Genomic DNA, 24,358 nt, shown 5'->3' on the forward strand with positions numbered 1-24,358 from the left:
TGCTTAGAGTGGTAATCTTTGTGAGAAATTTCAGGCCAGAAGAAAGGACTTGAGAAGCCAGTCTGACCTGTGAAATGCTACATCCTTGGCATCTGTCTGCCGGGGGAGGGGGCTGGCTGGCCTTTAAGGGGCACGATATTCTTCCATTTGCCTAAGAAGCGGTCTCTTTCCTCCCTCAATTCCCCTAGAAGCTTTCCCTTTAACAAGTGTTTTCCTAAGCACCAATTCGGTACCCAGAACTAGGCCAAGCAAAGGGGATACGGTGACGAGCAAGATATACCCAGGCCAGCTTGGGGAGACAAATGAGGTAAATGGTCACCAAGTGGTTAAGTGATTTTGCCTGCGATAAATACCACGGACGTCATGAAGGAGAAACACGCGGCAATACATGTTTTGGCCACCTTGGTATGACGATGAAAGTTTTTCTGATTGTGTCTCGGGTTCCAGGCCTTGGGTGTGTCTTTGTGAGCAGGATTTGGTCAGGTTGAGCTTGGACAAGGAGGACTCTATCCCCTAATGCGCTCCTCCAGACCTGCTTTTCCTCCATGTCCTCTTTTTCACTTATTCCCACCCTTCGCCTCTTCTGCACAGTCTGGGAACTCCTTTAGGTCAGGGATCATGGTCTTGGCTCCGAGTCGCAATGCTCTGTGCAGCGACTGGTACATGACAGGTGCCAAATTCATGTACACTGAGTTGAACTATAGACCTTTCTACAGCGTCTCTGCTTCCAAGTATAGGCTTCGGCTGGGCAGAGGGGCTGTGGGTCCTACCTGGGTGTCATTCTTCAGTGCACCGAGGATTCCTGACCGCAGCGTCTGGCTAAGGGGCTGAGACAGGAGCAGGACAGTGAAGATGGCTGCGAAAGCAGGGGATTTCTGCTCCAAGCGCTCCCCGTCCTCCATCGAGTGATGCAGGTTTCGCACAGATCCTTTCTACTCTGCTCTCAAGGGATGCGAAAGATTCGGATGTCAGCTTTCCTCCTGAAGGGTTTCAGAATCAGACTGATTGCTTTGTCTCGGCCAGTACCTTCCAGATTCTCTCAGAGGGACCTCCTGATGGTGTTCCGATGGAAGGTGTCAGTGTTTCACAGCAAACGCAATGTAATACAACCTTGACTCTACATGCTCCCCCGCCCCCAACAAAAACGGCACTGTTTTCCCTTGCATTCTTTAGGTTGCTACCATCCACCCCGCAGCATTGCTGCTACCCTAGAATCCAACTTGCTTTCCACCACTAATTGCCTTGCCTCCGCGCTCGCATGCGCTATCTTGTCTCCTCCTAAATATATTATGTATTTCTCCCTCCTCTCAGTCTCAGTTACAGATTCCTTAAAACAAACAACTGGTCACCCTGCCTCAAGTTCATGCTGTTTCCAGAGATAACTTCTCGAGATACAGATTTATAGTGACTGCCTCGGAGAGCATGCTTGTCACCCACGGTGTACGTGCAGAAACCTTAGGAGGGCATAAAAAGCCTTTGAAATCTGATCTCAGGGCACCTGACGGTGTTTTCACTCCGTTCTCTACTTTCAGATATACTGTGCTCCCATGGAACCAAGCCATGTGCAGTTCTGAACCCCATTACGTTCTTTGGGCCTCGAGGCATGATGTGTCATCGTCTAGAATACGCCTCCAGCCTCTTGCCATGCCCTTTCTCCATGTCAGCCTTGTCAACATCTACTCAGTGTTCACGATCCAGCTCAAGCATCCCGGCTTCTGAGAACTTCTCCTCTCTCCCTTTCCCATCCATGCACCCGACCCAGTTATTCACACCCTTTTCTGGGACAGCAGTTTCCACCTGACTCTACTCTGGGATCTATCATAGGGCGCTGGAATTTTCGCTGTCTACCCTTTTGTTCTTCACCTGTGTCTTGTTCAGGTTTATGTTCCCTGCACCTTACACTCAACTTCCTGTTAACTCCGTGGCTTTGGAGACATTATATAACCTCCCCCGTTCCTCCCCCCCCGCCCCCCCCCCCCCCCCCCCCGCCGCCAGCTTCAGGGGCCCACTTCACAGATTGTTATGAGGGGTTAACACGATACCTACAGCACAGTGTAACTATCTAATAAACGGCGCTGTCTGTTGATGTTATCTATTAGCCTAATATCGATGCAGATAAGAATTGTCTGGAGGGGCGCCTGGGTGGCTCAGTCGGTTGAGCGGCCGACTTCGGCTCAGGTCATGATCTCACGGTCCGTGAGTTCGAGCCCCGCATTGGGCTCTGTGCTGACAGCTCAGAGCCTGGAGCCTGTTTCGGATTCTGTGTCTCCCTCTCTCTCACCCTCCCCCATTCATGCTCTGTCTCTCTCTGTCTCAAAAATAAATAAACGTTAAAAAAAAAATTAAAAAAAAAAAAAGAATTGTCTTCTGGAGATGTCAGGGACTGTGTATGTATGTCACCAGAAGGCAGGGTTTCTTCTGTGCTTTGGGTTTGACGTAATGGATTTTGAGGAGAGGGTACGGGTCCACTGTTACTTTCAGCTGCTGAAGGGAGATTTTCACTTAGGGCCCATGGTCATCCTGGAGGAAAGAGAGGCGTGAGCTTTGCCTGGGACTAGTCTGGAGCTGTTGGTATGGAGGGTGGGGGGTGCGTGCAGAATGAACAGGTTGCTGTGTTACTTGTGCTGTCATAGGATTTTCAAGGCGAGACGGTTACAAACTGGACAGAATCATAAAAAATCTTACCTAGATATATTTTATGGTTTGAGCTAACTATTAAATGGCTACTTTGAATCTAGCACAAAAGAAGCTCAAGGCATTGTTTTGGCCTTAGGTTATTCGCCGCCTCCCTCTTCCTGCCCCACCATGAGGAAAGGAAGCTACTTTCATTTTGGCATTAATGTATAGTGCCAGACCTGCGTGATCCAGTGTGGTGTGACAGAGACTCAATTCTCTCAGAGCGCAGTGAAACGTGAGGTCAGCATGCACAGAGACCTGGGAAAAACAAACTGATTTAAGGCACTACACTGGGAAACTCTGTTCCATTTCCTTCTGAATGGAGTCCACAGTGGTGCTGGAAAACCATCTGGAGAAACCCAGCCCCAGGAGAAATAGCATGGTGTAATGCATTTGATTAAAAAAAGAAAGGGAAAAACCATGGTGTGTGTTATCCTCATGCTAAGACTGGGGGGGAGCCAACAGCCTGCGAGTGGTGGTCTACGGAGATTTCGCCTGGATTACTTTAAAAGCACTTTTGCAGAGCCAGGCAAATGAAAGTCATGTGTTTATTCATTAAGGAGACCTTCTCTTGGGGATATTTTATTTGCAGTTCTATAAAGAGGCAAAACCTCCACATTTTTAATCTTCCGTGCAAGAACTTCTAAGCACTGGAAAAGCAGTCACAGGAAGAATGAGTTTGGATGTCTCAGAAATCCTGATAAAGTTTGGGAACTTGTCCAGGCTCTTTGAACTTTTTGGCTGTGTCATATCGGATTCTGTCTGTGGTAGCAAGTTCACTTGCAGCGTGTACATTTCTCAGGCTATTTTGGTGTTTTTATCAAGGGCTGGGCCCAGCCCCAGAGGAGCAAAGGTAGCACTGAGAGAGTCTTGAGCATGGGGATGTCTGGCCCAAATTTCCTCGGCCTTCAGTGGGAGTTTGAGAGACACGCGGGGGTCATTTATTCCATCCGGGGGGAAGTGTTCTACTGATCACAAGTGGTCAGTCTCCAAGCCTCTTAGTCAAGTGGTACCAGTCCAGTACAAAGGGTCTTGCCATAACATTCAAGGCCTAGTGGGATGAGACCTTTTCTTTTATTGTTTGGAAATTTTGGAAGGTTGAAACTCCCAGTCAAGAACTCAACACTGCTTTGTGTCTTTGGTCTGGACTATGGGCAAACGGATTCAAACACAGACAGTCAACTTCAGCTCTTTGTGATTCTTTGTACAGGCGTGGTGATCAGACAGGGCACTTGATAAATGTTTTCAAATGTGTCGAATCCAGAGAAGGATGGAAAGGGGCTTTTATGTCCCTGTCCCACTTAATTTTGTATGCCGTTGGACACACAAGGGCAAATGGAATTGCTTTTGAGGGAATATGATTTAGGAGAAAAACATGCACATCAGTGATCTAATTTCACATACATTTAACAGATTAAAACAGCAAAGAATTATTGCATGGTTTCTGTGGATCAGAATTTAGGGTGGCCACGCTGGGTGGTTCTGGCTCATGGTGTCTCACGAGGCTGCAGTCACAATGTCAGCTGGGGTTGTGGTCACTTGAGGGCTTGGCTGGGGCTGGAAGATCTGCTTCCAAGGTGGCTCTGTCACAGGGCTGTCGCAGGAATTCTCTGCTCCTTGTCACATGGGCCTCTCCATGGCGCTGCTTGAGTGTCCTCATGATATGGCAGCCAGCTTCCCCCAGAGTGAACTGAGGAGAGATGGAAAGCAAGCGGGAAGCCACAGTGGCTTGACCTAATTTTGGGAGTCACACACCCGCCTTCTGCCATATTCTCTTTATTAGAAACGAGCTGCTAAGCACAATGTACTTTTAAGGGGACAAAAATTAGCGTCCGCCTTTGCTGAGAGAAGTATCGAAGCATTTGTAGAGATATTTAAAATTTTTTTTTTCAACGTTTTTTATTTATTTTTGGGACAGAGAGAGACAGAGCATGAACGGGGGAGGGGCAGAGAGAGAGGGAGACACAGAATCGGAAACAGGCTCCAGGCTCCGAGCCATCAGCCCAGAGCCTGACGCGGGGCTCGAACTCACAGACTGCAAGATCATGACCTGGCTGAAGTCGGACGCTTAACCGACTGCTCCACCCAGGCGCCCCTGTAGAGATATTTTAAAACTAACACACTACGAGCCTCAGAGCTCATTGATATTGACGTGAATCTCAAGTCCGCCACTTAATAACTGCATTGCTGGGGGCAAGTTGATGAATCTCTGGGACTTAACTTCTCATTTATGAAGTGATATCCAATAAACCTGCTTTGAAGTGTTATTGACACGATTAGAAATTATGCTTATAAAATACTTCAAATAAAAACCAGGTCATATTTACAATGAAAATTGTAGCTATGATTAATGTCATAAATTCTAACATTATTAGAGCACACCCACTGAGAAAAAAATAGGGGAATCCCACTTTTAAAATTATTTTTGAAAAATGTTTATGTATTCACTTTGAGAGAGAGAGAGAGAGAGAGAGAAAGAGAGAGAGCACACGCATGAGCAAGTGGGGGAGGGGCAGAAAGAGAGGGAGAGAGGGAATCCCAAGCAGGCTCCGTGCTGTCAGCACAGAGTCCAAAGTGGGGCTTGATCTCATGAAATCTGAGCTGAAATCAAGAGTCAGACACTTAACCAACTGAGCCACCCAGGGGACTCACATTTTAACATCTACTCATCTAGACAAAAGGGTTCGTCCTCCTGCATTAGAGGCACCATCTTGTCCCACGATTCATTGCGCTGATTGGTTGTTCTGTGTCAGTAAGTCTCTTCAGGGCATTGTACCTGGAGATGACATCTGTCACACCCTCTTTCGAAGAGCTGATCATAAAACACACACGGACACACACCCCACTCTTTCAGTTAGTGTGCCATTTAATACATTCCCATCATCTGAAAACAATTATCCTGTGGACAGTGATGGGACCGGATATGAAAAAGAGATGGAAAATGTCAGAATGAGGCATTTGATGGCAGATGGTTTTTACTGTTTCACAACGATGCTTTCCCCGGAAGCCAGGGTATGACAATGAGGCCAAACAGTTGCCCGGTATGAGGTTGTTGCTCAATGGAGTGATTAGACCTCATCCCCCAGCCTTGGAACAGTAGCAGGGTGGCCCAATTGGCACTTTTATTTTTATTTATTTATTTATTTATTTATTTATTTATTTAGAATGAGGCCCCATGCTTCCCAAGAACCATTAAATTCAATTGGATTTCAGCAACTGGTGAGGTTACCTCAGCAAAGGCCTGTTTACATGCGGTAAGTTCAAGGTTTCTGGATGGAACTGAAGGTGAAACTGGCAAAGCCACCATTAATCCAGGAAGCGAGGGAAAAGCAGTATATCCGTGGTGCAAATGTGGGAACAATAAAGAACAAAGACCATGATCTTCCTGCCCTGGGAAGACACTGTTCCCCTCATTTCTACCTCCTACTAGTCAAAGGCAGGGAGGCGGTGGCGGGGGGGGGGGGGGGGGGGTGGGGGGGTGGGGGGGAGGTTCCAGTTTTCCCTGGAATGAATTGTCACAACTTTCCCCTCTAGGCTTGAAACGGGTTCCCCTCTGAGCAGCTCAGCACATTGTCAAACCAGTCTTGACTTGAAAGACATATGGCATCAGCATGGAAGATGTCATGTAAGTTACCCCCACCCCCACCCCCAAGATTTTCGAAAGATGTTACATCCTGCATCTGGGGCCTGTAGAGCTGAGGTGGTGGAGAGCAGGCAGCTCTGCAGGGGAAGCTGCCAGGGGGCCGGAGACCCCATCTGGAGAAGGTCCTGAGCTGGTTTCTGTGGAGCAAATGAAGGAGAAAAACAACTGACCGGGGCGGGGGGTGGGAAGACAAAGCAGGCGACGGGAAACGTTGGTTTTATGGAGCTTGCAAACCTGAACTCAAATATTAAAAATGCTTTCATCAGTCTCCTTAATCCAGAGAAATTCTTTTTGGCTTAGATGGGAGGAAAAATCAGTCCCTTAAGGGGAAAGCGAGAGGAGAAGGAGGTAAGGATATGAGTCAGATTCACGGAATTGCCGGCAAATGACTTCGTTTTAGGAGGTGGAGGGGGACTGTTCGCAGCTGATCAATGTTGCAGGCCACGGATCATGCCCGCCTGCCTTTTACAGATTTTTCTCTCTACTTCAGAAAAGAGTTTGACTCCATTAAGTGGGGGGAAAGGTGAGGGGGGGAAAAAAAAAGCTATTCTCTCTTGTTTTCTTTTTTCTCTGGGGAGTAAGCAACGCTTGGGCTCCAAAGCTGTGTTTTCCTTTGGGTTTCGCCTTTTAATAGGGGTTGAAGAAAGTGGTTATAGACATTCGAGGGGAAATAAAGCCTGCGGTTTATTAACAGGGCTGGTTTTAATCAGCAGTGATTTGACTAGGGTAACATTAGAGCTACAACACTGATAACCGATACTATGATTTTCTATGCTTTTAACCCCAAACTGAAGTCTTGTGGATTCACTGACAGACACGCATTTGTTTCCCTGGCCAGGCTGTGGGGAGTAAGTTTTGTGAGGACAGCATCCGCTGAGGGCAGGAGTAGTGGGGCGGGGGAGTCTTCTCAGCTGGAATGCCAGCTTCAAACCTTGGGGACGCGAGGGCTGCTCAGTGAGGCCAGCGGAGGCGAGAGGGAAGAGTGGAAGGCAGGTTCTAGCTTGGAAGCCAGATGGATCTGGCCACTCCGGGTCAGGGCGCAGATGGTCAAGTATTCACGAATACTTCTTCAACAGACCTGAGGTGACATCTCAGGTCGTGACACCTTACAATTTCCAGATGTTGTTTTTCCTCCTCCTTTTAGGAAAGTTGAGAAAGTCTAGCCACTTCTCAGGCAGAAGGCTGCTCTTTGGGGTAACTCAATCCTGTCCTACATGGAACAAAATGTTCTGGATCTCTCCCTCCGGTTAGCATGGCCTCCACCCAAATCACTGCCAAGATCCCAGTGAATTTCCAGTTTGACCTTAAAAATCAAGGTCAAACTCCTGGACTAGTCAGCAACTCGGGTTTGCCGTATTTATAGCCAGCGGTAGCAATAAGGTTTCTAGGTAGGTTCCCTGAAAGAGGAAGGCACTTTGTTTTTCAGTGTATTTTTTTTTTTAATTGTTTTAAATGTTTATTTTTGACAGAGAGAGAGAGAGACAGAGCATGAGTGGGGGAGGGGGAGAGAGAGGGAGACACAGAATCCGAAGCAGGCTCCAGGCTGTGAGCTGTCAGCACAGAGCCCAACGCGGGGCTCGAACTCACAGTGAGATCATTACCTAAGCTGAAGTCGGATGCTCAACCGACTGAGCCACCCAGGCGCCCCTTTCAGTGTATTTTTTTTTTTTTTATCTATCTATCTATCTATCTATCTATCATCTATCATCATCTGTCATCTATTTTTAGCAAGCTCTTTTATCAGTCTTCTTAATCCACAGGGGTGGATTTGAACTCAGGACCCTGAGATCAAGAGTTACATACTCTACCAACTGAGCCAGCCAGGTGCCCCCACTGTATTTTATAAAAGGAGAAACAGAGGCCCAACATTTACCTTTCTCCTACTGATTGCTTAAAAGACAAATGAGATGATGCACCAAGTTCCTGGAGAAAGTGAGAGGTGAGGGTGGTGAGGGGAGTAGACCCATCCCCCAGCCAGTCGTCCTCACATTTCTGTAATGTTTCGTGTTTCTTGTTTACACGGATACAAATTACTCTCTCAGCCTAGAGAGTGCTTTGGGCGCGTAGAGTTTCTTTCTTGTTCTCATGCCAGAGAGGCAGTAGTCAATCCCCAGTCTCTCCCTCGATGTTCCTTGTGAAAGGGGGCACATATCCAGGAGATGGCTGCCCAAGGTGATGGTGGAACCATGGCATGGAACCAGGCATGTGGCCAGGAAGGAATCAGAGTGAGTCTGCGTCAGTGTCGGCTCAGATCCACCTACCCAGCACCTTCCTCTTGCCTCTCCCTCTGACCACACTGCCCTTGTGTCCCTCTTTAGTGGGCATCCCTGAGGGAGGCTGCCCAGTTCACAGTACCAGCTCCTGAGGACCTGCCCCTGACTCAGACGGGTGGGGCTGTGGAAGCCATTTCTTACCACCCTGGGCTGAGAAGCAGACAGCTCAGCTCTGGGGCAATAGATTCTCTCTCTCGGGAATATGAAATCATACTGAGAATCACAGAGACTCGGGTTTGTTAGAGCCGAGTCTCATGAATGACAGCCTTTTGGAACAGTGGTTGCCAAATATTGTTTTCATTACGGGTGGGTTAAAAAATGGGACATGTATTCCCACTCTATTTATATATTTGTAGATTATATACATGTATACTTTTACTGGCTAATATCTCAAGGCACACTATATTCTTAGGGTTTTTTTTTTTTAAATGAAAAGTAAAGATGGCCTTGGTAGTAACAAGCACACCCAATGCCCGAATCTTGGTTTCGAATACCATTCTCCAATGAAAGGAAGCAGGACTCCTTGGGTTAATGGTTGATTCTTGGACCGGGGTATTGAAATGCAGAAGATTAGCCAAGAGCATCTTGTAGTGCCAGAAAGTAGGGAAACACTCAAACAAAACAAAACAACCTAATAATGGGGGTATGCCACAGGGACACAGGAGCCAGCTGAAAGAGCTCCCAATGGCCAAAACTGGAAAAAATGGAGCATCAAAATAATATGGCATTATATCCAGAACATAAAATAAATATCCATGAGTCCAGATTGATATAAAAAAATGATTAAGTAAGTAAGTGAAGAGGAAGAGGCAAATTTCATGTGCTGAAGCATTCCAATTAATTTATGTAGATAATACAGGAGGTGGAGCATAATTCCTTGCTTCTTAAGTGCGGGCCACGCGTGGTGACTTCCTTCGAAGGGGACAGTATGGAAAAAGGAGGCAGGGGGAAGCAGCTTTCCAATGGAGAAACTTGAAAATCTCTGCCTCCACCAGGTGATCAGGTCAACATCAACAGTCATTAAGTCAGGTTGATGGTATTTGATATGATGTGATGAAAACGGTGCTTTATTTCTATTGGTCTTTCCTCTAAAAATGCATAACCCCAGACTAGTCATGAGAGAAACATCCGACAAATCCCAATTGAGAAACACTGGACAAAGCACCTGCCCAGTACTCCTCCAACTGTCAAAGTCATCAAAACGAAGACGAGTCTGAGAAACTATCACGGCCAAGGGGAACTGAGGAAGAACAAGGATATATATATATATATATATATATATATATATATATAACTAAATATAATGTACTATACTGGATGCCATGATCAAATAGAAAAAGGGCACTAGATGAAAACTAAGGAAATCTGAATTAAGTTTGGACTGTAGTTAATGATAATCTACTAATATTGATTCATTAATTACAATAAATGTACCATGCTGGTAAAAGCTGTTAATCATAGGGAAATTGAGGGTGGATCATATGGGACCTCCCCATCCTATCTTTATGATTCTTATGTAAATCTAAAGCTGTTCCAAAAAGAGAAGCTTATTGTTATGGGATGAATTGGTTAAAACATCATCCTTCAGGGGCCCCTGGGTGGCTCCATTGGTTAAGCATTCGATTTTGGCTCAGGTCATGATCTCCCGATTCATGAGTTCAAGCCCCCCATCCGGCTCTGTGAAGACAACTCAGAGCCTGGAGCCTGTTTCAGATTCTGTGTCTCCCTCTTTCTGCCCCTCCCCTGCTCGTGCCCTGCCTCTCTCTGTCTCAAAAATAAATGAACGTTAAAAATATTTTTAAAAATCCCATCATCCTTCAGCAGCTTCCCTGGCCTCTACCTAGTAGATGCCTATAGCATCCTTCCAGTTGTGACGATACAAATGTCACAAGTGTTAGCAAATCCCCCCCCCCCCCCCCCCCGCCGGGGGGGGGGGGTGCAGATCGTCCCCAGTTGAGAACCATTTGCCTTAAAGAAAGGCTTGATCGAGTGGGAGGGCCGGTATGAGATAGAAAGTTAAAGAACTTTCTCACAAATAAAAAACGGCCCCTCTAATTTTGCCAGCTACGTATTTGTGTGCGTGCGTGTGCTTACTCATCATTGTTGGCTGAATTAGAGGAAAGTAGACAAGCTGATTCTTCATGCTATAAGGAGTTGGTGCAGAGGATGAGACGACAAGGTCATAGGAAGGTCGGAAAGAACAAACAGCGGAAGACCTCAGAAGTGTGAGGAGCAGAGACAACAAGCAGCAGCGGCACAGGTAATCGAGGGTCTGACGTGGGCGATGTAGCTCCACGTGCTGGGGGGAGGAGCTCCTGCATCCTCCCTACTAAACTCAATTACACAGGTATGTATTGACCGCTTGCTCTGAACTAAGGCTCGTGCTAAATGCCAGGCTTCTAGGTCACCCTCCTTCACGGGCCGGTCGCTTCTCCCAAGCTCGTTCCTTCCCTTAAGGTGCTCACGTTGCTGCCCAGAGGCCCCGGCCACCCTTCAGGCTCGGCAGTTGGGCTCCGCCTCCTCAGAGACAAACCACTTGCTCAGGTCTCTCCCTGTCAATAAAATTGTCTAAGACCCCTCATCTCTGGCCTTTGCTGTGCACATACACACTATTATTTGACACAGTATATGCATATAATTATATATTATGCATATATTATATAATAATTATACACATGTTATATGCATGAAATATATGTATATGTAATATGTTATGCACGTGTATATGTTACATTATATAGTATTAATATATAATATATTAATATATAGTATATATACACACAATACATACATATATTGCATGTATTAATAATGTATATAATATATGTAATTATATACACTATTAATTATAGACACACACTATTATTATGCACTATTAATTATATGCACACACAAGTATTATACACAGTATATAAATATAATTACATAAATATATTATTATACATATAATACATATATACATATAATATATGTATGTAATATATTACATACATGAATAGAATATATCCCATTATACATTATTAATATATACAACATATAATATATAATTATATATAAATTATGATGTAATTATATATAAAATTGCCTACACTTACACTATCACATATACATTTAATTTATATATTTAATTGTATAAGCTACATTGGTTATCTTCTTTCTAGCTTTATTGAGATATAATTGACCTACAACATTGTGTAAGTTTAAAGTGTACAACATATTGATTTGATGCACTTAATATATTGTGAAATGATTACCGCTGTAGAGTTAACTAACACGTCCATTACCTCAGTTAATTATCATTTCTTTTTGTGGTGGGAATATTTACCATCTCCTCTCTTAGCAACTTTCTTCCCCCCCCCCTTTTTTTTCAATATATGAAGTTTATTGTCAAATTGGTTTCCATACAATACAGTGCTCATCCCAACAGGTGCCCTCCTCAATACCCATCACCCACCCTCCCCTCCCTCCCACCCCCCCATCAAGCCTCAGTTTGTTCTCAGTTTTTGAAGAGTCTCTTATGCTTTGGCTCTCTTCCACTCTAACCTCTTTTTTTTTTTTTTTCCTTCCCCTCCCCCATGGGTTTCTGTTAAGTTTCTCAGGATGCAACTTTCAAGTATACAATGGAGTTTTGTTAACTATAGGCACCATGCTATGCACTGCACCCCAGGATGTATTCATCTTATAACTGGAAGTTTGCATGCTTTGACCAACATCTCCTCATTCGGCCCGCTCCTCCCTCTTCCCCCCAGCCCCTGGCAATCACCACTCTACTCTCTGTTTCCACGAGTTCAGCTTTTTTAGATTCCACGTGTAAGTGCCAGCATATAGTATTTGTCTTTCTCTGTCTGACTTATTTCACTCAGCATAATGGGCTCAGGGTCCATCCATGTTGCGAATGGCAGGATATCCTCCTTTCTCGTGGCTGAATCATATTCCACTGTATATGTATACCAGGTTTTTTTTTTTTTTTAATCCATTCATCCACTGATGGGCACTTTGGTTATTTCCATATGTTGGCTATTTTGAATAATGCCGCAATGGATCCAGGGGTGCAGATATCTCTTTGAGATCCGGATTTCATTCCTTTTGGATGGATACCCTATATGGGTTATTTCTGTCCTTCTAAATCTTCACTGTACTTGAATATCCCTGATCAAATGTCACTTTTGCTATGAATACTTCCCAGTTTTACCAGTCACAAGTAGTTTCTTTTTCTGCTGATTTCCATTGCTCTCCCAGTTCCTTGACAAAGGTACAAAAAGCCTACATGTCTCTTCCCTAAAAGATTGCACTCTGCTGTTGTCATGAGAGTGTAATCATTGTTGTGTTATTTTAATCTTTGTACCCTTTGTTAACCCTGTGGTCAAAAATTATTACTTAACTACAAAGCTATTTTAACTGAGGTCTAGATTATTTGAAATAAATTAATATCTTACCCTGTCATCCTTTTGACATATTTGCATTTCAACAGGAACTTTCTGGAGAAACACAATGCTGAACGTACAAGATTTGAGGGTGGCCATTTAAGGTACGAAGCCAGGTTAGTCATATTAATTAGGGGCAAGTTTTATCTCGGACTCCAAATCTCATTCTGTGGGTGGAGGCCTCATCTACTTATGCCTGAGACTTGCTCTGCCTTTATTCTTAATACATGGGGATCAAGATTGAAGAGTTGGATTCTTATGGAAAATACTCCTCTTGGACATTTTCTGTTAGCCTTTCCTGTATACAAAGCACCCCCAAACTTAGCGACTTAAGATAGTAATATTATTTTTTAAGCTTCTGTGGTTGGCAAAGCAGTTCTTCTGTTGGTTTTGTATGAGGTCATTCACGTAGGGGGTCAGCTGGGCCAGAGGGTCCAAGATGGCGGGTGATGCTGGCTCTTGTCCTGAATACCAGGGTTCTCCTCTATGTGCTCTCCCATCCTCCAGGAGGCTAGACCAGCTTCCTGACATGGCAGCCACAAGGTAGCATTCCAAAATGGCAACAGCAGAAGCTACAATGTTTCTTCATTCCAAGGCTCCAGATTTCACACAACAGGAATTCCATAACATGCTATTGATCAAGTCAACTCACATGCCAGCCGATAGTGGAAAGATGGGGAAACAGATGCCACTTTCAACGGGAGGAGCTGCAAAGACTTTGTAGCCCTATGAAATCGACCAGACAGCTGTGTCGCATCTCCAGTGACCCAAACCCGAGGGACTAAGGCTACCATCCCACGCTATGCAGAAGTCCTCTACTTGTTCTCCTCTCAAAGGGACAGAGGAAGGATATGCTATCTTCAAAGTCTTCTCTCTGCCCAGAGATGGGAGACAAATGATTTCCCAATACAATGCTACACTGGACTGACCCGAATTAACCAATGGTATGATATCCTCGAAGATTTCTTTCTTTGCCCAGAAGTAGGAGAATTGGAACTGTCTCATCTGTGGGGAAGAACACTATGTTGGCTGACCACCATGTATTTCTGGAAAATTAACCACTTACCTCTAAGTGATGGCCGGAGGCTGCCCACATTGCCAAACCATTTCTTGCAGGTGGTAGTAACTTCCTAAAGCCTAAGAATGTGAAGTAGCTGGCAAAGCATCATCATAAAACTATCTTTAAAGAATGCTGAGCTTGCCTGAGTGGAATTTAGAGGGGAGATTCTATCGTCTGTAGAAAGTTAAACAGTCCCCCCCCCCCCACCACAATACAGTCTTTCCTCTGCCCCAAAAGTTTGTAATAAGGATGAGTAAGATGCTGTGGATTCCCTGCACTCAAACACGAGGGAGCATTTCTTATAACATCCTTTTGCCTGGTCAGGGAGGGGAGATGTTTGAGGAATTCACCGAGCACCACATTCCACACTCACAACCACGCTCAGAGGGAAGAATTGGCATTGCACAGCTCAGGAAATGGCATCTGAGGGGCTAAGAAATCGTCTACTATCTCGCAGCTAGTAAGAACTGGAAGTGGAATTCATGCTTAATTCCAGGTCTGTCTGAGGGGAGACTCACCACCACCGCCCTCTCTCCCAGGAGGATGTACACACAAGATCTGCCAGATAGATCATGCCTTGGATAAAGGAATACAAGAAACCAAGGACTTGTAGAATCCCAGAGAGGAAAGCGTTGGAGGAAGTTTGGGGATGGCCTGGAAGCATGATGTTACTCCATTCCTGTCTTTAGAAGAAAGGTCCAATGAAGAAAGATTATTGAAGTAAGAGATAGATAGAGATAGAGATAGAGATGATAGAGATAGAGATAGAGATAGAGATAGAGATAGAGACATAGAGATGGAGGTGGAGTTAGAGAGAGAGAGAAAGAGAGAGAGAGAGAAGGAAGGGCTGCACCCTGAAAATGTGCACTCTGGCTTCAACAAAGGCTTGGTGACCCAGAGGCATTTCTCATTCGCCAAGGGGAAGTTCAAAGCACTTTCTGGTGTGTAGTGTAGGCCAGCCTGGGCTTTCCAGCCAAGCATGTGCCATGACCTGGGAAAAGCTGTTGTTAATTCTATTCAGTTCAGTCTAGCATTATGCAGGGAAATCATTTGTCTTAAATAAGACCCTGTGTTTTGCAAGGTACTGTCATCTTGTTACCACATATTCACAAATACCCGGGGATTACCTGTCGAGGTATTTTTTGCCTTGTTTCACATTGGCTGGGCATGTCAAAGACCCAAGCCCACCCCACATCTCCCAGGAGGGGTCAATTCCACTGAGGGAATGTCTAGTGGTTGCCTGGGGACCGCTGTCCAATACTCAAGCCTTGAAAAGGGAAGGGAGAGTCTCCCATTGCCCAGTCTGGGGCTGAACTCCTCCACATCTTGAAAACCGTTGTATTATTTTTGCCTATCCATTGTGTGCTTATGACTGACTCGTGATAAATGTGGGCTTACTCAGCAGCAGGCTTATAAGCAGAAGAAGGGAGAGAACCCGGTGTCCCATAGACTAGGGGCCAAGATAACAAGGGACTCTTCTCTAATGTGATGGAGGACAGAAGGAAACCCACAAATACGGGCATCAGATGTTCTGCTAGTCACATAAGTAGGAGCCTGCAACCAGATTTATTTGCTCTGGAGAAATAAGAAAGTGGTACATTTCTTATACTCAAGCATTGTTGGGTAAATTAACACTCATTACATATATACCTGCCAGATAGGCGTGTGCATATATATATATATATATATATGTATATCATATATATATATACATATATATACATATATATAATATACATATATACATATATACATATATATACAATGTACATGTATATACAATATACATATATACATATATATATACATATATATAATATGCTCTCTTATGGCATTTTCTGATGATTTTGTGTTCTTTAGTCTTACTTCTGCCAAGTTGTTAGAGAGACTAAGATCATTTCTTATTGTAGCATATTTCTTGGACCTAGGCTCACGCTATGACCTTAGTGGACATGTGTGTCTTTTGACGCTTGCAACATATTGAAAGCTTATTAAAGATTACTAAAAGACTCTTAAATTTCCCAACTATTTTAACAAGAAGAACCAACCTAATAGTGCAGCTGAGGGACACTCGGCTAGTCCTAACAGTGGGCACGTGATTCTCAATACTGCCCTGCATTTAGAATGGCAGGTGTCTTGGCACATTGTCAGCACAAGCCAGTTGACTCACCCCAAAGAGCCAGCCCAGTGTCTGCGGCATCCCTGATTGCCTAGAGAGATTTCTGTTTGGTGTGTGTCTTTAGAAAATACACTGTCCCATTAGTAACAACCTCCTCACCCTTTCTTTCATTCCAGCTGTAGCTGACGGCCCCAATCCTCTAGAAAACAGCACCGACCTAGCAGTTTAGGATTCTCTGTAGAGTGTCTTTTTCAGTGGAAGGGTTAAAATGCATTACATTACATTGAGTTAGTCTGCTGTGTCCTCCGTGTGTTAGAAAGGCAGCCTGGGCTCTCCTGCAGTTTTCATTAATATGAAGTGAGTGGTGGGTGCAGGGGTGGGCGTGGATAGAACAGGCTCCACTAGTCCTCAGAGACCGAATTTCCACAGTGGGCTTCGGGAAGCCATGGCTGTCAAAATGAGCCACTCAGGATGATACCTTTTCCATTCTCCAGTGTGAGTGTGTGCGTGTGTGTGCGTGTGTGCGCGCGCGTGTGTAGGGGAGTTCAGAGTCCATTCCTCCACTTGGTCTGAAAGTATTTGATAAGTGGAGACACAGAATTTTAAAGAGGAAGAGGTTTTCAACAAGCTCACATAGGCTGAACTTCAGCAGACTTGGCAAATGGGCTTTCCATTTGGGAAATGAGGAAGTAGGGCAAGTTGCTCATTGTTCTGTTATCCAAGCACGTAAGTCATATATTTTTATTGTAGAAGATTTAGAAGAACCAAAAAAATACAAGGACACAATTAAAATCACCTAAATTACACTATTAATATCTGCGTGTAAGATGAAATTAAATACTACATATGTATAGTTGGTGAGGTATTTAATATGATGTGATATGCAACATTTTATAAAATGTATTGCATTATATTACTATTTTTTTCTACAAAAGTATGAAAATATATGTATATACTCTATTGAACTTAAGTGGTATGTAGTTTCAGACTCTCTCAAATGTGATTAACGTAAGTATTTTAAGGAAGAATAAATGAAGTTTTCCATTAATGAACAAATGCATGAGTAGGTTCATTTTCCACTTGGTGGGCGGGGGGGGGGGGGCTTACAACCCTTCCCCAAATTTTAAACTAGAGGAAATCTGAGAGATTCACACTAACCTCTTCGTAATGGAATGATAGTTCACCTCCTCCTGACTCTGTCACCAAAACATGCCAACCAACACATGCACACACACCCATCATTTAAATAGTAGTGCTTGTTTATCTCACTGTGAACTTGGCCTGGGACAGGAAGTCTGGTTCTATAGGTTCAACTCTCAAAAATACAAGCAATGAAACTCTCTGTTTTTCATTTCTTTCTCTTAAATGCCCTCTGCTCTCTTTTATACACACACACATCACCACCACCACCCTTCTGCAGCATAAATAAATCCCTCATGTGGGAAGGTCTTATGTAATCCCAGAGATTTCCACGTTGCTTATGTTGGGCTGAATGTTAGGCGTTATCTTTTTTTTTTCTTTTTTGCAGTGTAATCTTTCTCTTCAGAGATGAACTATGATTTAACAAATAAAGCTTCAAATAAAAACCCGGCCAGTTCTTTTGAGGTCCACTGCATCTGACTCAAAATTGCTTTGAGACTTTAGTTGTACATCTCTGACTTCCAGATATTGCAGAAAGGTGAGAAGTGGGAAAGAAACATAAGCCAAAAACATGGGACATTTCAATCTAATCTCATTTTCTTCTCCTCCACTTTTCTGTACAGGTTAAGAATAGGGTTCTGATGCCCAAGGCCTGACCTGAATCCTGACTTTGCCACACTCACCCAGGTGACCTTGAACTCTTAAAGTTCCAGTTTCCTCATTAATAAAATGGCTTAATAATAGTCCTCTTTTACAAAATTATTGTGAAGGTTAATCAAGATAATGGGTGTTTAGTACTTAGAACAGGGACTTTTAAACACTAAGTGCTAAATGTTAAGCAATTATAATTCTATTATCATCACTGGTCTTTTTGAAAAAAAATTTTGTTTGTTTTTGAGAGAGAGAGAGAGAGTACATGCCCCCATGTGTGTGTACCTGTGCCTGTGAGCAGTGAGGGGCAGAGAGAAAGGGAGACAGAAGATCTGAAACAGGCTCTGCACGGACAGCAGTGAGCCTGATGCAGGGCTCGAATTCACAAGCCATGAGATCATGAGCAGAAAGTCGGACTCTTAACCGACTGAGCCACCCAGTTTCCCCATCATAATTGGTCTTTTCTTAATATCAGTATTACTGGGCTAGCATTGAACTTGAAACTAAAAAAATTGTAGAATGAGCTGCAAAGCTCAACATAAATTTCCTCCTGAAATACTAATTTATTTTTCTTCTAAATTTAAAATAAATACAAGCATATATAACACCCATGAAGGGGTGGCGGCAAGCATTCAGGAAATTTCCTGCTTATAAAAGAAATCTAACCTGGTAAAAATAAATGAATACGCAATTAGACTTTCCTAGGATTTCTAACTACAGCATGTCATGATCTGTAATGCTGTATTGTCTGTCCGTTTCAGTACAATACCCGGATTATAAATTATGACCTTCATAGGCGAATTACCCAGTGCAGCCAATATTGCTCGAGAGGGTGGTTGTGAGAGAAACCTAATTCTGTTAAAGATTCAGTTACAAAGGAGAACGTCAAAGCCGATGAGGTATGATGCTGTCATGGGATTGGGGTTTAGTACCATGAAACTGATCATCCATGAGTCAGTTTTTGGCTCAAATGTGGGGAGCCTCCAGGGAACACTAATAGGATTCGCAAGTGTTCTGGCACCATCTCAGTGCTGCGTAAACCATGAGACCAGGGCAAGAGAGCTCAAGAGGGATAACATTTCCTGGCTTCTTTCTCCCTGGCTTCTTTCTTTCTGGCATGTTCCGAGTATCAGAGCTTGGGAGCACACTGTGTTGACCAGTGTTTAGTGTTGAATGAGGCGGGATGGGAAGAGAGGACAAAAGGGTAGTTTCTCCCTTCCAGAGATCTTACCAGCCATTCCTGAAAGGGATCCGGGATCAGGCTTGGGGGCAAGGGAAATCCCCCCAGGTCTCCCAAGAGTTGATAGGGCATGTGAAATAGACAACAGAGTCTGAAGGAAGAGACTACGGCCAGATCCTGAAGCATCCATCACGAATGCACATTCCATGGCTCCTCATGATGGTCTGTGAGATCCCTCTGAGCCATCTGAGGACAGTGAAACTAGTTTCCCCATAGACGAAACTGAAATTGAACTGAATATGACAGCACATTTGCCTTGCTCATTTTTCTTCTTCATAAACGTGTCTGCTGTCCCCTGGGCATCTTGGTCTGCTCTCTCCAGCCTGCCAGAAATGGCATTCTTTGTTACAGGGACTCTCAACTGTAGGTTTGTCAGTGTGACTGTTCCCATAGTGAGCATGACAGAATCCCCTGGGTTCTGCTCCTTTTATAACATATTTGTGTTATCTGTGAATGGGATGAATTCATTGCTTGAACTGGGGGTGGGGGGCATTTCTTCATGGACAGGCATATTATCTATGTGTTTAATTCTTCATGGGGCATGTTATCATGGGGGCATTTCTTCATGGACAGGCATATTATCTATGTGTTTAATTCTCAGCTAGAAAATATCAAATGGCTCACACCTTGAAGAAGGATAGCCCATCAGTCAGATGGAGATCATGAGGGTCTGGCATGAAAGCCACTGAGTTCCACCATAGCTTTCCAATGTACCTTTACAAGTAAGCTACTTAATTTCTCCAGATCTCAGTTTGTGGAGAGAGTTGAGCTGTGTCCCAATTGTACCTTTAAGATCAAATTTTAATTGCTTATTGTTTGATATTATATATATACATCCATCAACCAAGAAAAGTATACATGTTTCTTGACTGTCTTGAGGATTAAAGAGATATGGGCCTAATGTCCCATAAGTACAATGCCTAGTGCATGAGAGTCACTCAATAAATACATCATGGCTGCGTTGTTGTTTTTATGCACATAAACATGCATATTACTCAAGCCAACCCTGAGTTTTAAACTCTCAGTTGAGCTCAATCCTTGTACATGAACATAATAACTGAAGGGATCCAGCTGCTTCCCTTGACCATGCACGATTGCTGGTTTTCATGCTGGATACTTTGGAGCCTTCCCATCTGGTCCCATGGCACTGTTGGAACCTTGGGAGTTTGAGGCAGTTCATCCCCACCCCCCCTACCCCCCCAATCCACTCAACATAGGAGGGTGAGAGCCTCTCCTCCAGCTGGGGCAACATTGGGAGTAGGTAAGTTCCTGGCAATCTGACTTGCTCCTTGGAATGAGTTTTCCTGTAGGACAATATGTTACATGGTATCTGGTTTCTTGGAGCAGTCCACAAAAGAATCTTGTGTGAGTCAGGGAGGAAACACATGGCACATTCAAATGGGGAATCTGGGAGGGTTTAGTAAAAAGATTGTTTACAAAGATGTGGACAGGGTGTAGAGAAATCATCAACGATGGTGTAGAGAAATCACCAACAATAGTGTATCAGCCTGGAGACTTGGAATGGGAAGGCTTAGGTGCCATGGCAGGAATATGTATCAAAACATGGAAACAGACAGCTTAGTGGGAAGGGCCACCAGCCAGGCCCCTACAGCACAGAGACACGACTAGCTTGTGTTCCTTGGGCAGGGAGCCAGGGGAGTCAATATCCTCTCCTCAATCTCTTATTCCCCATTGAGTGAACCCAACCAGAAGTCAAAGAACCAGGAACCAATCTGTGTAGACAATTCAAAATCTTTTTTTTTTTTTTAATGTTTATTTATTTTGAGGGAGAGAGAGACAGAGTGTGAGCAGGAGAGGGGCAGAGAGAGAAGGAGACACAGGCCCCCAGCTGTCAGCACAGAGCCCGATGCGGGGCTTGAACTCATGAACCATGAGATCATGACCTGAGCTGAAGTCTGATGCTTAACTGACTGAGTCAGCCAGGTGCCTCCGTGTAGACAATTCAGATCAGCCTTTTAGGGTGGAGCAGGCTGGAAGCCAGTAGAGTGAAGATCCCCAATCATAACGTGGTTTTCTAATCATGAATCCAATCACAATTGTTCCTAAGGGAAGTATGCAAGCCACAAATGTAGTATCAAATTTTCTCGGGGCCACATTTAAAAAATAAATTAATTTTAATAACATTCTATTTAACTTTATATACCTAAAATATTGAATTCTACCATATAATCATTATAAAATTTACTAATACAGTATATTATATTTTTTTAAACCCAGTCTTCAGAATCTGATGTATATTTTATACTTCTAGCAAGACTATCTCAATTCAACTAGTCACATTTTAAGTACTGAACAGTCCTGGGGGGCTGGTAGCTACTCCGTTGGACAGTGCAGGTCTAATATATTTTAAATGCTGAATAAATGCCAGATATTATTATTACAAAGGGCGGGAATTGAGAAACATGCTTTGCCTGGGTTTGGAGGGGGGAGGTGATGGAGGCTTTGGAGGCTTGTGTCAAAGGCCCGACGGTCCCGTCTGCTGGTGTCCTCCCTGTGCCTTGACATGCCTCACATGGCCATCTCATTTACAGTCCCAGATTCTTAAACTCAAAGTGAAGGTAGAGATGGGCCCTCCTGGGAGAGATCGGAGGCCAGGCTGTGGGTGACTTGAGAGGACAGGAATGTGAGTTCCCCATCTCCTGGGACTCATCTATCCCCATCATCCCATTCCTGCTACCTCACATCTCACCCCCCCAGCGGGCCACTTCATCCAAGCCTCTGCTTTGGCTTACGTCACATCCAGAATTTCTGCCCGTGGAGTTTCTCTGAAGAAGGTGACTGGTTTCAAGAGCCGGGCAGTGTTTTCAAATGACAGTTCAGCCCCTTTGAGAGTGACATCATGGCAAGAGTGATGGTATTAACTCCAGTGTTGGTACCAGAGGATGGCAGGGACTCAGATGCCTGGTGAGCTGGCCCCACCTCTTAGCTGTGTTTTTCCACTAAAGATTTAATTAAACCACTGCTGTGTCAATATTCCTAGCATGCCGCCAGTCTCTTACCCTTGCACGGAAACATTCCGGGTCTCCAAGCATAGATTCATAGGGAATTGGGTGCGGTGGGGGGTCCTGGGAGGGAACCTGGTGTCGACAGGCCATTTGGTGAGGGGCTTTGGTTGCTCTGTGTGGGTCCGAGCGGCTCAGGCTCAGTTTGCAGCTGCACCACAGATCCGGAATAAGGGCAGGCCCTGCTTCAAAGTCTTTGGTCAGAATGACTTCACGGCCTTTTGTTCCTCCACCAGCGTACCAGGAAAGAATGGCCCGCGTACCAGCTGGGGTTGCCACCCTGGAACCACGATGCTTAGCCTTTCTTCTGTTACGAGACTGTTGAGACTGTTGGAGTCTCAAGGCTACAAGGGGCGTGGTTTTAGCCTTATTTTAAATGGTTGTGGAAACAGGATTGAGAGGGTAAGTAACTTTGCTTGAGGTCACGAAGCCTCAGATTTGGGATTTGACTTGACTGTGCCACTTTTCAAAGTAATCATAATAATGACAAAAATAATAGTGGCAATATGGAGTAAGCACCCGATAAAAGGAAGCCATTATTGTCACACAAGTAAGATAAATGTACAATTTGCATGTTATCACCTCCCTCTTCCTGCTCCTGGGCCAGAAATGGTAGCATTATATGGACTTGCTTTGTCCGTTAGTGGATGAAAGCAGATTCCCAAGGAAGCGGTGTCTCCTTCAGGCTCTATTAATTCTTTTTTTTTTTTTAAGTTTATTTATTTATTTTGAGAGGGAGAGAGAGAGAAAAAGTGCGAGTGGGGGAGGAGCAGCGGGAGGGAGAGAGATGAGTGATGGAGAGCCGAGTCCTGAGGAAATGAAGACAGAGGAGAAGCTTGAGTTAGCAGAGGAAAGGTGGATGGGAAAGGGACATGGGTGGCTGGGTGGGAAGGGTTCCAGGATCGATTCCCTCCCTTTAATTGTGCACATGGCCCACAGTGGCAGAGATGGTGGCTGTTCACTGAACAGTCCACATGTGCCCCTGCACTTCCCAGACCCCCTTGGATTTTCTCACTTTCTGCCCTTTGCCACATCTCCGTTAATGGGACTACTATCTGAACAATTGAGCAGACCCTAATCTGAGAGTCGTCTGGGGCTCCTCTCCCTCCCTTACCTTCCATATGCAATCTATCACCAATTTCTTTCAAGGGTAGCTCCAAAATACATATCCTGACTTATTCCTTATCTCATGTCTTCCTAGCTTCAAAGCTACCGACCTAGTCCCAGAAACCACATCCTTTTACCTGGGCTGTGCCTCTTGTTTGGTGTGCCTGTTCCCAGCCTTATTTCCCCCTTCATTCTTTATATAGCATGCTATTTAAAAACATAAATCAGGTCACATCTCTTCTGGCTTAGGATACCTAGTGGTTTTTCATGGCATTTTGAACAATAATCTAAATACCATAAAATATAGGTACCTATAGGGTATTTACCTATACCCTCCTTAATTTAGTGTTGGCAACCTCTCTGTCCTCACCTCCTGCCCTTTTGCTCACTAGGCTAAGCCCACTGGCTTTCCTTCTGTTAATCCAATACCATAAGCTTTCTCCTGCCTTGGGTCATTTGCACCTGTTATCCCCTCTGCCTCCAGGACTTCACAAGGCTGGATCCATCTTGATGTTTAGGCCTTAGCTCAAATGTCACCTCCTCAAAGAGGTCTTTCCTGAACACTCAACATAAATGAGCCTGCTGATCCCCATTCTATCACACAAACTCTGCTTTAATAGCTTCACAGTGCTTATCATCACCTGTCCAGTTACCATGGCATGGAGAAAGAATATAAGTGCCGTGAAAGCAAGGACTGTCTTTTTAGCCTTGTTTCTCCTTTATAAGTGCACTTGACATGTAGTTGATCGTTGGAAAAATACTCGCTGAATAAATGAATGAAAGTATCTACTTGAGTTCGATTCCCAATAGTAGTCTGTAAGTTTACCAGCCAGATGAGAGGACTTCCCCTAAGAAATTCTGCCCTCGCTTAGACCTGGGCAAGGGACCTCTGTTGTAAGATCCTTGCTTTATAGGGTTCTACTCTGACCTTCCTCTAGCCTTGTTCTTTCTCATAAGATGAAGACATCAGGAGGTTCAGGGGATATGCCCTCCCAGAATGCA

The 24,358-nt window shown here is 44.4% G+C and overlaps 2 long non-coding RNA genes across 12 annotated transcripts in view; both read left to right on the plus strand.

Moving 5' to 3' along the window:
- Positions 1–594: 594 nt before the first annotated feature.
- Positions 595–11,246, plus strand: LOC128778573 (uncharacterized). 2 transcript variants are annotated; one of them, XR_008424167.1, is made up of 4 exons: positions 595–1,100; positions 5,841–5,930; positions 6,211–6,301; positions 10,657–11,246. It is a non-coding gene; the product is annotated as an uncharacterized LOC128778573 (long non-coding RNA). The 2 variants fall into 2 exon arrangements; XR_008424166.1 differs by having other exon boundaries at positions 10,744–11,245.
- A 904-nt stretch (positions 11,247–12,150) lies between these two features.
- LOC109251686 (uncharacterized) overlaps positions 12,151–24,358 on the plus strand; it is a 28,171-nt gene continuing 15,963 nt past the window's right edge. For 3 of the 10 annotated variants that reach the window (XR_008424168.1, XR_008424173.1, XR_008424170.1), the window contains exons 1-5: positions 12,151–13,120; positions 17,959–18,022; positions 18,748–18,885; positions 21,991–22,151; positions 22,494–22,651. This is a non-coding gene — a long non-coding RNA (uncharacterized LOC109251686). Of the gene's footprint in view, positions 13,133–17,958; positions 18,023–18,747; positions 18,886–21,990; positions 22,152–22,493; positions 22,652–24,358 lie in introns of all 10 variants that reach the window. The other 7 variants (XR_008424177.1, XR_008424176.1, XR_008424169.1 and 4 more) reach the window with 5 other exon arrangements.

This window comes from Panthera pardus, unplaced genomic scaffold (assembly GCF_024362965.1).
Source record: "Panthera pardus isolate Hobbes unplaced genomic scaffold, ASM2436296v1 HiC_scaffold_20, whole genome shotgun sequence".
Classification (NCBI taxonomy): Eukaryota; Metazoa; Chordata; class Mammalia; order Carnivora; family Felidae; genus Panthera; species Panthera pardus.